The sequence below is a fragment of the Phoenix dactylifera genome, chromosome 1, assembly GCF_009389715.1.
Source record: "Phoenix dactylifera cultivar Barhee BC4 chromosome 1, palm_55x_up_171113_PBpolish2nd_filt_p, whole genome shotgun sequence".
Taxonomy (NCBI): Eukaryota; Viridiplantae; Streptophyta; class Magnoliopsida; order Arecales; family Arecaceae; genus Phoenix; species Phoenix dactylifera.
Window position 1 is genome coordinate 6578316 of NC_052392.1, and position 13527 is coordinate 6591842.

At 37.5% G+C, this 13527-nt stretch overlaps 1 long non-coding RNA gene across 1 annotated transcript; it reads right to left on the reverse strand.

Annotated features, from left to right (window-relative positions):
* Positions 1-682: 682 nt before the first annotated feature.
* Positions 683-5622, reverse strand: LOC103714016. Its single transcript, XR_003386930.2, has 5 exons — positions 5426-5622; positions 5212-5287; positions 2922-3114; positions 1173-1261; positions 683-1080 (listed from the first exon to the last, which is right to left on the reverse strand). It is a non-coding gene; the product is annotated as an uncharacterized LOC103714016 (long non-coding RNA).
* Between the last annotated feature and the right edge of the window lie 7905 nt (positions 5623-13527).

Sequence of the window (13527 nt, forward strand, 5' to 3'; positions counted from 1 at the left end):
AGTGAAATGAACTAAAAAATGGAACAAAAAATTGTAATGTCACACAGAATTCTAGACGTTGTGTTAGAAACTTTTGAGCACATTGATGTCATTGACTTGACAACATGATGGTGTACTACTTTTTAGGCCTCTTGCCCTTCATCACCTAAAAGAAATAGGCATTTCAAGATCTCAGACAACTTGCGATCCAATTGAGTTATTGAAAAGATTAATTAGCTTAAAGTCCCAGATAATGCAGAGTTTAGAGCTAAGATAATGCAGAGTTTAGAGCTAAGATAATGCAGAGCAATAGGCTGCATGTCTACAGCGTGCTTGCAATCCAATATTAGCTGCACTATTTTGATTATGGTAATTCACTCTGGCCTCCAGCAGCCATTCGAGTACTAACAACAAGACTTGGCCCTGTGATATATGTATGATACCACATCTCTAGTTCATAAGTTCCTCGAAAATTTGGAACGGTATTAAAACAACTAATCATGGTTTTGCCATTCCTCTCAACAGAGCAGTCTAAGACTTAAAACAGCCTGTGTAAAAATCAGCAAAAGAAGAGAGGAAAATAAAGGTAATTTTATCATCTGTAGCACTCAATAACAGCAGTTGTAAAATAAAACATAAACCACATCATTCAATCAAACAACTTGATTAGTGCTAAAACTCAGCTGCATACTTTACAAAAGAATACAGTGAACAACCAATATAATCTGGAGTTCCATTGGTTAAAAAGGTTAGTTTTATATACACAACCTCGGTGACCGTGGAAGAACAATAGAACCATTTACACTGAATACTGACACATTTCTCCAGGACCTTAGCAAGCAGAGAATCATCAAATCTTTTAGCATCAATTCACAAGTAAATGAATACTATGCAGAGCTACTGCAAGCCTCTGTTGATAAATTCAGCTTTCAAAATGATGATGTGGTAGGATCCCTTGACAAGACATTGCTGCCACCAAGGTCCGCATGGTACTCTCCAATATTGGTATCCATTACTACTTTACAGGAGCCTGAACCATCAGACCCTAATTCAATGCCATAATACTTAAGATGGTCCAATATGTTGTTCCCATGCACAGGCCTTCCCCCCCCCCCCCCCCGCCGCAAAAAAGGTGTAAGCAAGGGAGTTCAGCAGCAATGCGCGGTAAGGATAACAGGTATATGCATGCATACCTGCTACAAGCTGGGTCTTCTCCAGATCCATCACAAATCTTCTCAACCAGATATGTCCTGTTTCCTGCTCCAATGTTATGCAGCCGTACCTGAAATTCATTCTAAGGTGAAGTGTACCATATGGCAGACAATATAGAAAAGTTATAAAAATTTCTTTAAAAAATAGAGGAGGTTTCTAGAAGTGATTGTTGTGAAAAGAGCGGTAGCCGATCAGCATTTAGAAGCTAGGAACTTCTAATTAGGGTGGCATTCCCCCTTTGGAGAAACATATCGGCACCCTCTTCCAAAGTGGTTCATTATTCAAAATCCCCATACCCACACCTGCTTTCATTCTGGCAACTAAGGATCAGCAATCTGGAAAAACAGTAAGACTTGGTTCAACCAAAATTGGGTTTAAGTAAACCTCTTGGCATCTGCCAAACCTGACCCAAACTGCTTGGTTCGGGTAATATTGAGCCGAATTGATTGGGAACCAAGGTCAGTTTGGCTGCACCTGTCAATTAGGATGGACCCCTTTAACAAATCCCAACCTTCCCCAAACCCTCTTGATCACCCGCGCTCTCTCTTGATCTGCCCTCCTCAAAATCTCTCTCTCTCTCTCTCGATCCGCCCATGGAGGCTTCTTCGCTCTTCACTTGGGCTGCTGGTAAGATGTCGGTCATGGGGGACATCGTCTCTATCTGCCACCAACCCCCTCCATGACCTCCAGCCTTACTCAATCTTCTCCATCGCTCCACTAGCCACTAGCCCCCTCAATAACTTCCTGCCTCTGACCAATGACCTCTAGCCTCCGATCGACGACCTCCAGTTCACGATCTGCCTCCGCTTTCCTAGTAGGTCCTTCCTCCTCTTCTATCTCTCCACCTTTTCTCTCTTTTCTGCTTGCTTGCTCTCGTCAGCATATGATCGACATCAACATGTGTATTATGTCAATACGACATGGTACTGTACCAACATGGAACCAACTGGAATGGGTCACAAACCTCTTCTAGGATGGGTTGGGCTAAAACTAAAGTTGCTTTTGGACATGAAAAAGCCATCCTGGTTTCAAGTTCTGGCTAAATGCAACTCGACCCAAAATTATACACCACAGCTCCCAATATAACCCAACATAGAAGGACCCTCATATCTGACCCATATACCTAGCCTAGGGAAATAAATCTATCCAAAGCATGAGTCTTGCAGATTCCAGCTCACGATCAAAATCCTCAGACAATCTAACCTCAATCACTCCAACCAAATCCAACAAAAACCAGGTGGGTTTAAATAATGTTCCAATTGAAACTTTGAAGTTGGACTTGAGTTGGGTTCAAACATGTGGATTTGTGGTTGGCTTGGGCCTGTCAGTCTGAGGTTGTTTGTTGGTTAAGGATCTGGAATGGTCCTTGCTCCAGCCTGACCTGACCGAGTTGCATCCCTAGCATAGGCGACATGAGTCAGCTACATGCAACACCTTGGAAGAAGAGTTAAGATGGAACTAGAGAAGCTAATAACCCGGTGATGGTTAGCTATGATTTTTCATCCAGATGCATGCAAAATCATGTTACGAAGTGTTTAGATCAGAGGTGGACAGACACATACACAAACAAAAAGGTGATTAAACTTCTGAATACATTATAAGAACTGAGAATAGTTTTATCATAGACCTACTTATAAGGTACACTGGAGTTCTTTCCAGTGCTATTTACAAAATAAAATTATAAATTCGACAATAAATTTATTAATTTCAAGTTTTAAGCATTGTATTACCTCAAATGGGAAGTGATGATGTCTTTTGAGGGAAATAAGTACACTATGGTGGGAGATGTGGCACTACATCATTCTCATATGTCACCCAAGCAGTATGTGGTACATGTTTGCTGAAGTAGGAGATAAAAGCAGCATTGCCAACATGAGGTTGTCCAAAGGTCATGAGCTGAACTTCTTGCAGTCCATAGTTAACCTATAAAAGAAGTTGATGATGAAATTATTTTTTCTATATCTAATTAAACCGCTAAGCTAAAATGCAATCACAGCGAAAGATTTGGCATTTTATTGGAATGAAAATAACCATGTAATTAGCAACCTCCTCCCTCAAAACATGGAAATGATAAGCCAGAAGGTTCTAAAATATTATTATAATAGATAGTGGGTCATCATATATAGATGAATAAGAGAAGTTGATGGTAGTTACAGTAAGAACAAATGCACAGAAGGAAGCCCAAGCCCCTCCCATTGAATGTCCACTAACGATGATGTTGATATTCCCATAAAGCTCCCCAGTCTTTTAGCGGCACTTAGAATCACGGGACATAGAGTTGTGTTATGGTAAGCAGAGTAAAACCCATGACACTTAGAATCACAGGACATAGAGTTGTGTTATGGTAAGCAGAGTAAAACCCGTGGTGCACCTTTAATCATACAGCAAAACATGAAGAATAATAATCAGTATCCAGATTCCCAGACAATTTTCAGGCAGTTCCTTAAAACATAGAAGCACCACAGACCATTGCATCTGGCATACCTGGATATTTCAGATCAAGCTGCATCCAGAATAAATCTTCAATCCAATTGTGTATGCTTTAACATGCAATAGTCTATTATAAGCTCCATCCAAGAAAAAGCGGTCCGGAAGACTAGAAGAAATAGATACTTGCAAATATCATTAATAAAGACAATAAACTGTCAAAATGGTGTTGATTCTTATTGGAATCTGGAAATTCTCTTGATGACCCAATGATAGCTGATGCTAGAGAGGTACTATAGAGTAGCAGATTGAGAGTACTATAGAGCAGGTCCAGTGAATGCATCGCAAAGACTACTGCTTGAGATGACACTCATCACTATGCATGCTGGACAAGCTCATCAGAGCTGGAAGTAACCAAAGAAAATTTATAAAAACAATATGGTTAATAGAATTCCCAATTTGGGAAAATTTCCACCATGACATTGTATGCACAGGTGCCATTATGGTAAGGCACATCAACAAAAAACTGGATCTCTTCATGAAAACCAAAACAAATTGGAATTTATCAACTATATGTACAGCGCACATGTAAAACAGCATGTTAAAGTGCACCTTGCTGTACTCCTATTCTTACTGATGGCAACTTCAACTTATCAAGGCTGTATTCTTGGTGAATGAAAGATTAAAGGCTCTCTCAAGTTTCTAAGTTATTTAAGAGAATGATGAAGTAAGGATAGTGTTTGAGATTGAGAAACAGTACAATTGTGAGGAGCATGACATAAGTGGACAAATGCCACATGCCAGAATAACAAAACAAAATAGCATGGTCAAGCATGCACTAAGGCATATCCAGAGAAGTCCGTATGTACATATACACACGACACACATCTGTGCCAAAAATCTTGCTCGACAAGTTGAAGGCAGAAGCCATGCAATGTGTTCAAATAATTGTATATGTTGAGGCATTGGAAATTCCTTTATCAACTTTGATTTTATTAATTAATCTGGAATAAGGACAACTACAAGAGACTTAAGAAGACAGGAGTGAAGCAACAACAAGCAAAACTCTTGAAAAATCTAGCAACCAGAAATGCCTGGAAAGCATATACACAAGCAATATACCAACCAATGCCTAATTGTTGCATTTAGAGAAATATTTGGCCTAAAAATTAGATATAACAAATTAAAAGTTACAATATATTGGAGAAATAAGATAGATTGAAGTAATTTTGATTAGGCTAACATGAATTAGCATAATCAACTGTGGACCCTCCGGTTCCGGTAGAAGATTTAAATTACTAAACTACGCACTTCCAAATGACATATTGATGACATGGGTACTTGTAGAGTTGTAGTAGATATTCAGCTCTCCTTTTTATGATTACAACATAGACAATTGAGCACATAAGTTCCTTTAAACTCCAAAACGTTAAAAATATAAATGAAAAATGAAGAAAAAGAATATATTCTTCTTGTTAATAAGTGAAATTGTTTTAATTTAATGGTCTAAGTAATGTCTCTTGAAACATCGAGCAATTTACAAAGATCAACAAAAAAAAAGAGTATATGATAAAATCATAGCAAAACAATCACCTCTTCCTCCAAAAACAGCGAATAAGCTGATAAAAATAACCCCAATAGCCACTGCCATCGTCCCATAAATCGACTCCTACAGCAACCAGGCAAGAAATCACCACTAGGGCTCAAAAACAACGAAACATACACCACAATAATGAAGTTTTGAAAAAGCGAAAGGAATCAAATCGAAGCAACGAAGAAAGAAGGATTTGGAAGAGAGAGGGGACACCTTCCGGAGGTTAATGGGAGGATTCTCGAGACGAAGGTGGAGGGATTCGGCGAGATTGGGAAGCGCGAGCTCGCCGGTTTAGGTAGAGGACGGACAGGGAGAGAATCCAAAGGGGAGGAGGCAAGGAGATCTTTGTCGTGACTGGGGAAGTGGAAATTTGGAAATTCTTGTTGGTAGATTTTTTGTTATTTTTTCGGATTTTTCAATTTTTGTCTAGAATTAGTTAGATTTTTATCTTAAGTACACAAATTTGCCAAGTCAGCATTAGATGGGGTGGAGGAACTTCTCAATTATCGTGCATCGGCATGCACCTTGAAGCATGTCTATGCAATATTAAAAAGTTTTGGTTGGTTCTTTATTTAGTATGTTAGGGTTTTAATAAATGAAGGAAAGGAGTCTAATAGGAATTAGAATGTGTTGGAATTTCTCATGGGATTCTATTGATTATGGACTAATTTTAATTTAATTTATTACGTAATACGGGCCGAGTTGCCGTCTGAATGAATATTAAGAAGCCCATAATTAATTTATGATTATACAGTTATTTTGGGCTCTATTATTTTGTAGCGAGTATTGGTGCAAGCCTGATTTGGTTAATGGGCTTTATAATGGGTAAACCTATTAACCTTACTAATTGGGCTACATCCTGATTCCACTTCCATATATATCTACCTCTAGAGAAATTCTAAGGTATCAAGATCTCTACGTTCCTAAGGAGCACCTATCCCATTGAGAAGACGGGTATAAAGGAGGACATTAAAGGAAGATCTACCCTATCTTTGTGCTTTCTTTTTCACAAGTATTATTGTAACAATCATCAATGGTTGCTCAAAACTTTAAAGGTATGCTTCAATCTTTTCTAGTTTGATTTGTGTTCTAATCTTCTGCACGGTGTCCTTACAATTTCAACATTTGGTATTAGAGCTTGGATTTTGTAGGAGGTGAGAATCCAAATAATGGATCAAATAAAGAAGAAATCAGATTTAAAAAAAAAAATCAGAAAAGGGGCTTTAGAAAGAAATTAAATAATAATAATAATAATAATAATAATAATAATAAGAAGAAGGAAAGAAAAGAAAGAAGAAGGGACGACTCAGGTTTCGCCGCATCCTCTTCCTTCCATCAGGTGGCCGGAGTGGTCACCATCGACTATTTGGGAGGGGCCGATCGATGGTGTCCCAGCAAGCGGCCACGTCGGAGGTAGGTCCCTTTCCTCTTTCCCACCCGATTTCAAGGAGGAAAAAAAAAATCAATCTTGTCGGTGGTCCCAATGCCGACAACCAACAAATGTGTTAAAATTATATGATTCATTAGGATCATGATTGATTTATAATTGATTATGTCAAACTTAGTTGGCCTTACCAAATTCATCTTGATTGATTTGTGATTAATTACGCCAAACTTAGTCGGCCACACCTAACTTTGTTAGCCTCCTAGTCTATATAAAGGCTGCTCTTTGTACATTATAATGGACGGAAAGAAATACAATTTTCTCTCTCATTCTCCTTTTTTCGACATGGTATCAAAGCCACCGATCACGTAACCTACTGTCGTCATCTCTTCCGCTATCCTGTGGTCGTCATCATCGCTTGCAGATCCTCTGTTGCTCTTGCCTCATTTGGGGGATAGCCGAGACTTTAGCCTCGGCGGCTTTCAAAGCCCTCTTCTTTCCATCGAGATCTTGATTAAATTCTAACTTTTTTAAAATTATTTTTATTATTTTTTGAGATTTTCATCGAAAAGTGGCATCGGCCCACTTGGATGCTCAGGGGCTATAGTCTTTTTTTTCTGGGAAAACTAATGACCGGTCCATTTTTTGACCAGTTTTTAATGTTAATCCCTATTGACCGGTTGTTTAACAACTGGTCCATATATATTTTAACATTCCAATATGAGAATAAAATGCCCCCGCTTCTCCCATTCCCACAAAAGAAGGGGAAGAAAAAGGCCGCCGCCGGCCACAGCCAGCCCCCTCCCGAGCACCCTCCTGTGCCCACCGCCGGCCCCGGCCCGCCCCATCCCAAGCGCCCTCCTATGCTCGCCACCGACCCTGCGCCCTTCCACGCTGCCGGGAATGCCCCCGCCCCCACGATGGGGAGGTGCCGAAGAAGAGGAGCCGCTGGGCAGCCACAGCTGCCGTGGATGTTGCAAGCGCCGCCGGCGTCGTCGGCGTGGCTTGGCCCCCTCCTGCGGCCGTCATGGCCCGACCCCCTTCCGGCGCTGCTGGTATCGCGGGAGGAGAAGGAAGAAGAGAGAAGGAGAATGGAAGAAGAGAAGAAAGGAGAATGGAAAAAGAAAAAAAAAAGAAGAAAAGGAAAGAAAAAGAAGAAAAGAAAAGAAAAAAAAAGAAGGAAAAAAGAAAGAAAAGAAAATAAATAAATATAAATGCTTAAATAAATACATATATATATATATGTACATATGAATAAATGAATAAATAAATAAATAAATAAATAAATAAATAAATAATATATTGTAATGAAATAAAATAATAAGTAAATAAATAGGTAAAGTGGTTGCAGCCGGGCCCCCTCCCACGGTTGCCATGGCTCGACCCCCTTCTAGCGCTGCCGGCTTCACAGAGGGGAAAATAGAAGAAAAGGAAAAAAAAAGAAAAGGAAAGGAAAAAAAGAAAATAAAAGGAAAAAAAAGAAGAAAAGGAAAGAAAAAGAAGAAAATAAAATAAAATAAAAGAAAAGAGGAAAAAAGAAAGAAAAGAAAATTAATTAAATACACACACACACACATATATATATATATATATATATATATGGATGAACGAATAAATAAATAAATAATATATTATAATAAAATAAAATAATAAATAAATAAATAAAGCGGACGCAGCCACGATCGGGCCTCCTCCTGCGGGGCTACCACGGCCTGGCCTCCTTTTGGCGCCGCCGGCCTCACGAGAGGAGAAAATAGAAGAAAATAAAAAAAGAAAAGGAAAGAAAAGAAAAAGAAAGAAAGAAAAGAAAAGAAAAATAAAGTTAAATTATCTCGGCACACAGTTAAATAAGTTTAGAACACTTTTAATCTAGCGTGGCATATAGTTAAATCATCTTGGCACATAGTTAAATAAGCTTGGAACACATTTAATCTAGCCTGGTACACAGTTAAATCATTTCGACACATAGTTAAATAAGCTTGGAACACACTTAATCTAGCCTGACACACAGTTAAATCCTCTCGGAACACAGTTAAATCTTTTCTGCACACATTATGACGCATGATCAAAATTAATTTTATGCCGCAATAAAAATGTGAAAAAAACAAAAATCCTTATCAAAATTCGGAAAAAAGGATTCCACTATTGATATTCTGCTTGCATGCTTTACAAAGAGGTTTTGAAATAGATATCAGGTTACACTACCATGTAGATATAAAGATGCGCAGAATCATAGCTATCCTATCTTCTGAATCGTGATGGTAGATGCATAATTTATGCCGGGCGAAGAGGAAAACCACTGGAGCTGACAACACAATTTGCTTTTGGTGTGTTCCTCTCCGGGGGGGATGATGGTCACCATATTTACAGTCTCCTGTCCTCATGTACTGGCATAGGAGTTCGCCCGGACTTTAAAACGAGCGCCCTTTCCGACTGCTCTACTTGGAGGTCTAGAGACTCGAGGTCGAAAGAAGAAGCCACTGGTGGATGAAGTCCCGGATAGGCAGGAGCTGAAGGAGATACCTGGGCCCTGGTGGACTCCCTCGAACTCCTGCTGGCTCGACGACTTCTCTTGAATCTCCCGCAGCTCTTTCTCGAGCCATGCGAGTAGCTCGTCGTCGGCCTGTGATGATGGACAACCCATCAGTGCTGCCTTTCGTCCCTCTACCACCATCTTCGCCCGCTCCAGGAATAGTATCGAACCCCGATTCTTAAAGAGGAGCAGCTCGGTGCTGCTGCTGTTGTTGCTGGTGCTGCTGTCGTCCAAACATGGGAAGAAACGCCGGCAGCAATGGTTGCTGCCGGCGCCTGTGAGACGGCCATGTCGGAGAGATGGATAATCCTGAGAACTGTCTCCGAGAAATAATAGCCCTTGAATGTTATGGCTTGCACGATGTTCATTGCTGCCGGCGCCTGTGAGACGGCCATGTCGGAGAGATGGATAATCCTGAGAACTGTCTCCGAGAAATAATAGCCCTTGAATGTTATGGCTTGCACGATGTGTCCGCCTTCCTTCCCTTCAATTTATAGCCTGCTCGTTTGGGTAGTTTTGGATCAGTTACAATAATAAAATGCTGTAGTTATTGTAATTTTACAGCTTAGATATGAATTCAGTAACGCATAAATTAAGTATATACGCTGCAAAATTTTGTCATAACTGTTACTCTGTGTTTGCTTGAGATCATGAGAGGAAGGATGTAGGATGGTATCCACCTACTGTTTAGTAAAAATTTTTAGAAAGAATGGATAAAAAGAAAGGATAACCCATCCACTCTGGCCATCAATTTGCATCCTTCCAAATTAAAAAAATACACGAAAGAATGGATGGAGTATATAAGAGGAGGGTTTCTACATTGACATAATTATCCCTTATTAATTTTTTGACAAATCCTAACACTTCTTCATTTTCTCCTTCATTTTATTTATAAGTATTTTTACTTTACCTATACTATTAATCCTATAGTACTAAATTTTATTACTAATTTATATTTATAATTATAAATAATTTCTATAATTATAAGTAAATAATTGTCTTCTATTTTCTATTTATATTTACTATTTTCTACTTAACTATTAGTACAAAATCAATTAACTATTTCAATTAAATTATAAATTAATTAGTTATTTATATAATTAATATATATAAATAAATTAATTCATATTTAAATTAAACCAAATTAAAAGTAAATATTTATATAATTTTTTATATAATTATAAATTATAAAAATTATAAGTTTATATATTTCCCTACTTCTTTAGTATAAATATGTGCTATAAATTGATAATAAGAATATTTTTTTATTAAAGGGTAGTTTAGTAAAAATATCATATACAAATATTATTTAACCCCCCCCCCCCCCCCCCCCCCCCCTCTCCCCTCATTCTTCCTATATCAAAAAGAGGAGAGAATTATTTTCATCCATCCTTTTGTTTCAGGGAGCTTCCATCCATCATCTCCCTCATCCATCCTCCTCTGTCCATCTTTCCTCTAATCCATCATTCATACCAAACAGAGGGCTAGTCTTGGAAACCATGGCATGTCATATTAATGAATTTAGTAACACATGAATTCTGTATTTTGGGCATGTGCCCGAGGTTTCCAGAAAAACATAGCTATTATAGTCTTCAGGTCATTGTAACAAATTTAGCAGCGTATGAATTATGTATTTTGGACATGCATAGTCTTCTAAATCATTACACCTCATAGTAATGAATTTAGTAACGGTCGAATTATGTATTTTGGACATGCTGGAGGTTTCAGAAGAATCTTGCCATTAGTCGCATTATAATAGTTTAAATAACAAACAATAGCTATGTGTAGCGATTTAAGACTAGTGGTGGCTTTTGTCAAAAAAGACTGGGGCCAGCAATGGGTTGGATTGGATCAGGTTCAGATCAAGTTAGTTGAGGTCAACGTAAGGAACCTTACCCATTTGATCCGATATTGAGGTCGACTTTGATCATTTGGTTTGACTCATTTCTAGCTCGCATTAGTCTAATTCGCAAGGCTCAATCCCTGAGTGGTCCAATCTAAACTCACCCGATCCTTCCAACTCTTTATGGCTCATACGTAGAGGAATGACACGGCTAGTACTAGAAAAGCCAACCATTCATGAGATTAAGATCCTTATACAAGGTCATGTCTCAATCTAATTTGTCTTGACCCAAATAGAACTTTACTCTCAAGTAGGGTCAAGGTATTGAGTCATACTTGGCCCATTTAAAATCCACGCACGCACGCACACACACATACACAAAGATAGATAGATAGATAAATATATGCGCGTGCGCGCACACACATACAGACATACATATATACATGCATACATACATACATATATACATATATGTGCATAGTTTGTCTGTCTGCATGCATGCATGCATGTATGTATGTATATGTATATATATATATATATATATATGTGTGTGTGTGTGTGTGTGTGTGTGTGTGTGTGTGTGTGTGTGTGTGTGTGTGTAGATACATATAGATACATATGCATATATAGATAGATACATATGTCCTAGCATTTTGTATTTCATATGATAGTTCACTAATAAATCTTAAAAAGTATTATATACCAAGGAGATCGAACCCAGGATAAAAGTGCCTAACTATTAGTTGACCACTTAATTATAAGCTTAAGAAGTTAAGAGGATAATGAGCATATTTTGAAATATAAGCATTAATAATTATTCTAGATAGATTGACTCTATGTTAAAGTTTTAGAGTGAAGTTTATATACTTAAAGTAAGGTATACACACAAACACACACACACACACACATATATATATATACATACATGCACACATACACACACACATATATATGCAAAAAATCAGGTAAAAATGTTCTGCTTATATATTCTACAAGTGGATTTGAAGTAAAATATTTTTCCATCTCCCTTTATTGTTCTAGGATTTCATTTTATGATATCTATGCTATTGATTTCTAGGGTTGTGGGGCTCAAACTAGATCTTCTAAGGACATGATCAACAATTGTGGCCTTGGTCACTAGATTTACCTGTAGTTTGAGCATTCTCCTTTGTTTTCATCCTTGCCACAATCTCCTTCTAAATGATAGGCGAATAGGGTTGAATACTTCTCTCGTGTGTTAAAAAGTATTATATACCAAGCAGATAGAACCCAGGATAAAAGTACCTAACTAGTAGTTGAACACTTAATTATAAGCTTAACAAGTTAAGCAGATAATGAGCATATTTTGAAATATAAGCATTAATAATTATTCTAGATAAATTGACTGTATGTTAAAGTTTTAGAGTGAAGTTTATATACTTAAAGTAAGGTACACACACACACACATACACACACATATATGCAAAAAAAAAGGTAAAAATGTTCTGCTTACATATTCTACAAGTATATTTGAAGTAAAATATTTTTCCATCTCCCTTTATTGTTCTAGGATTTCATTTTATGATATCTATGCTATTGATTTCTAGGGTTGTGGGGCTCAAACTGGATCTCCTAAGGACAAGATCAACAATCGTGGCCTTGGTCACTAGATTTACCTGTAGTTGGAGCATTCTTCTTTGTTTTCATCCTTGCCATAATCTCCTTCTAAATGATAGGCGAATAGGATTGAATACTTCTCTCGTGTGTTAAAAAGTATTATATACCAAGCAGATTGAACCCAGCATAAAATTTCCTAACTATTAGTTGAACACTTAATTATAAGCTTAACAAGTTAAGAAGATAATGAGCATATTTTGAAATATAAGAATTAATAATTATTCTAGATAGATTGACTGTATGTTAAAGTTTTAGAGTGAAGTTTATATACTTAAAGTAAGGTATACGCACACATACACATATATATACATACGTGCACACACATACACACACACACACACATATATGCAAAAAAATTAGGTAAAAATGTTCTGCTTACATATTCTACAAGTAGATTTGAAGTAAAATATTTTTCCATCTCCCTTTATTGTTCTAGGATTTCATTTTATGATATCTATGCTATTGATTTCTAGGGTTGTGGGGCTCAAACTGGATCTCCTAAGGACATGATCAACGATCATGGCCTTGGTCACTAGATTTACCTGTAGTTGGAGCATTCTCCTTTGTTTTCATCCTTGCCATAATCTCCTTCTAAATGAGAGGGGAATAGGATTGAACTCTACTTCTTTCATGTGTTGAGTTGCTATTGCTACCACAACGCAAATGTGGAAGCTTTCGAAAATCTAATACAAAATCAAGTGGTACATAACACCTTGGCATGCTGTTAAAATATGTACTAGCAAACTAATGATTTAGAAAAATTATGATATTAAACTTCATCAATTTATATATAGAAAATATACATAAATAAGATTAACTTACCTAACCTCTGGCCTCTCATGTTTCCTAAACCACCCATTCCAAAGAATTGCTTCCTAAATTGACCAAGAACTAGTAAA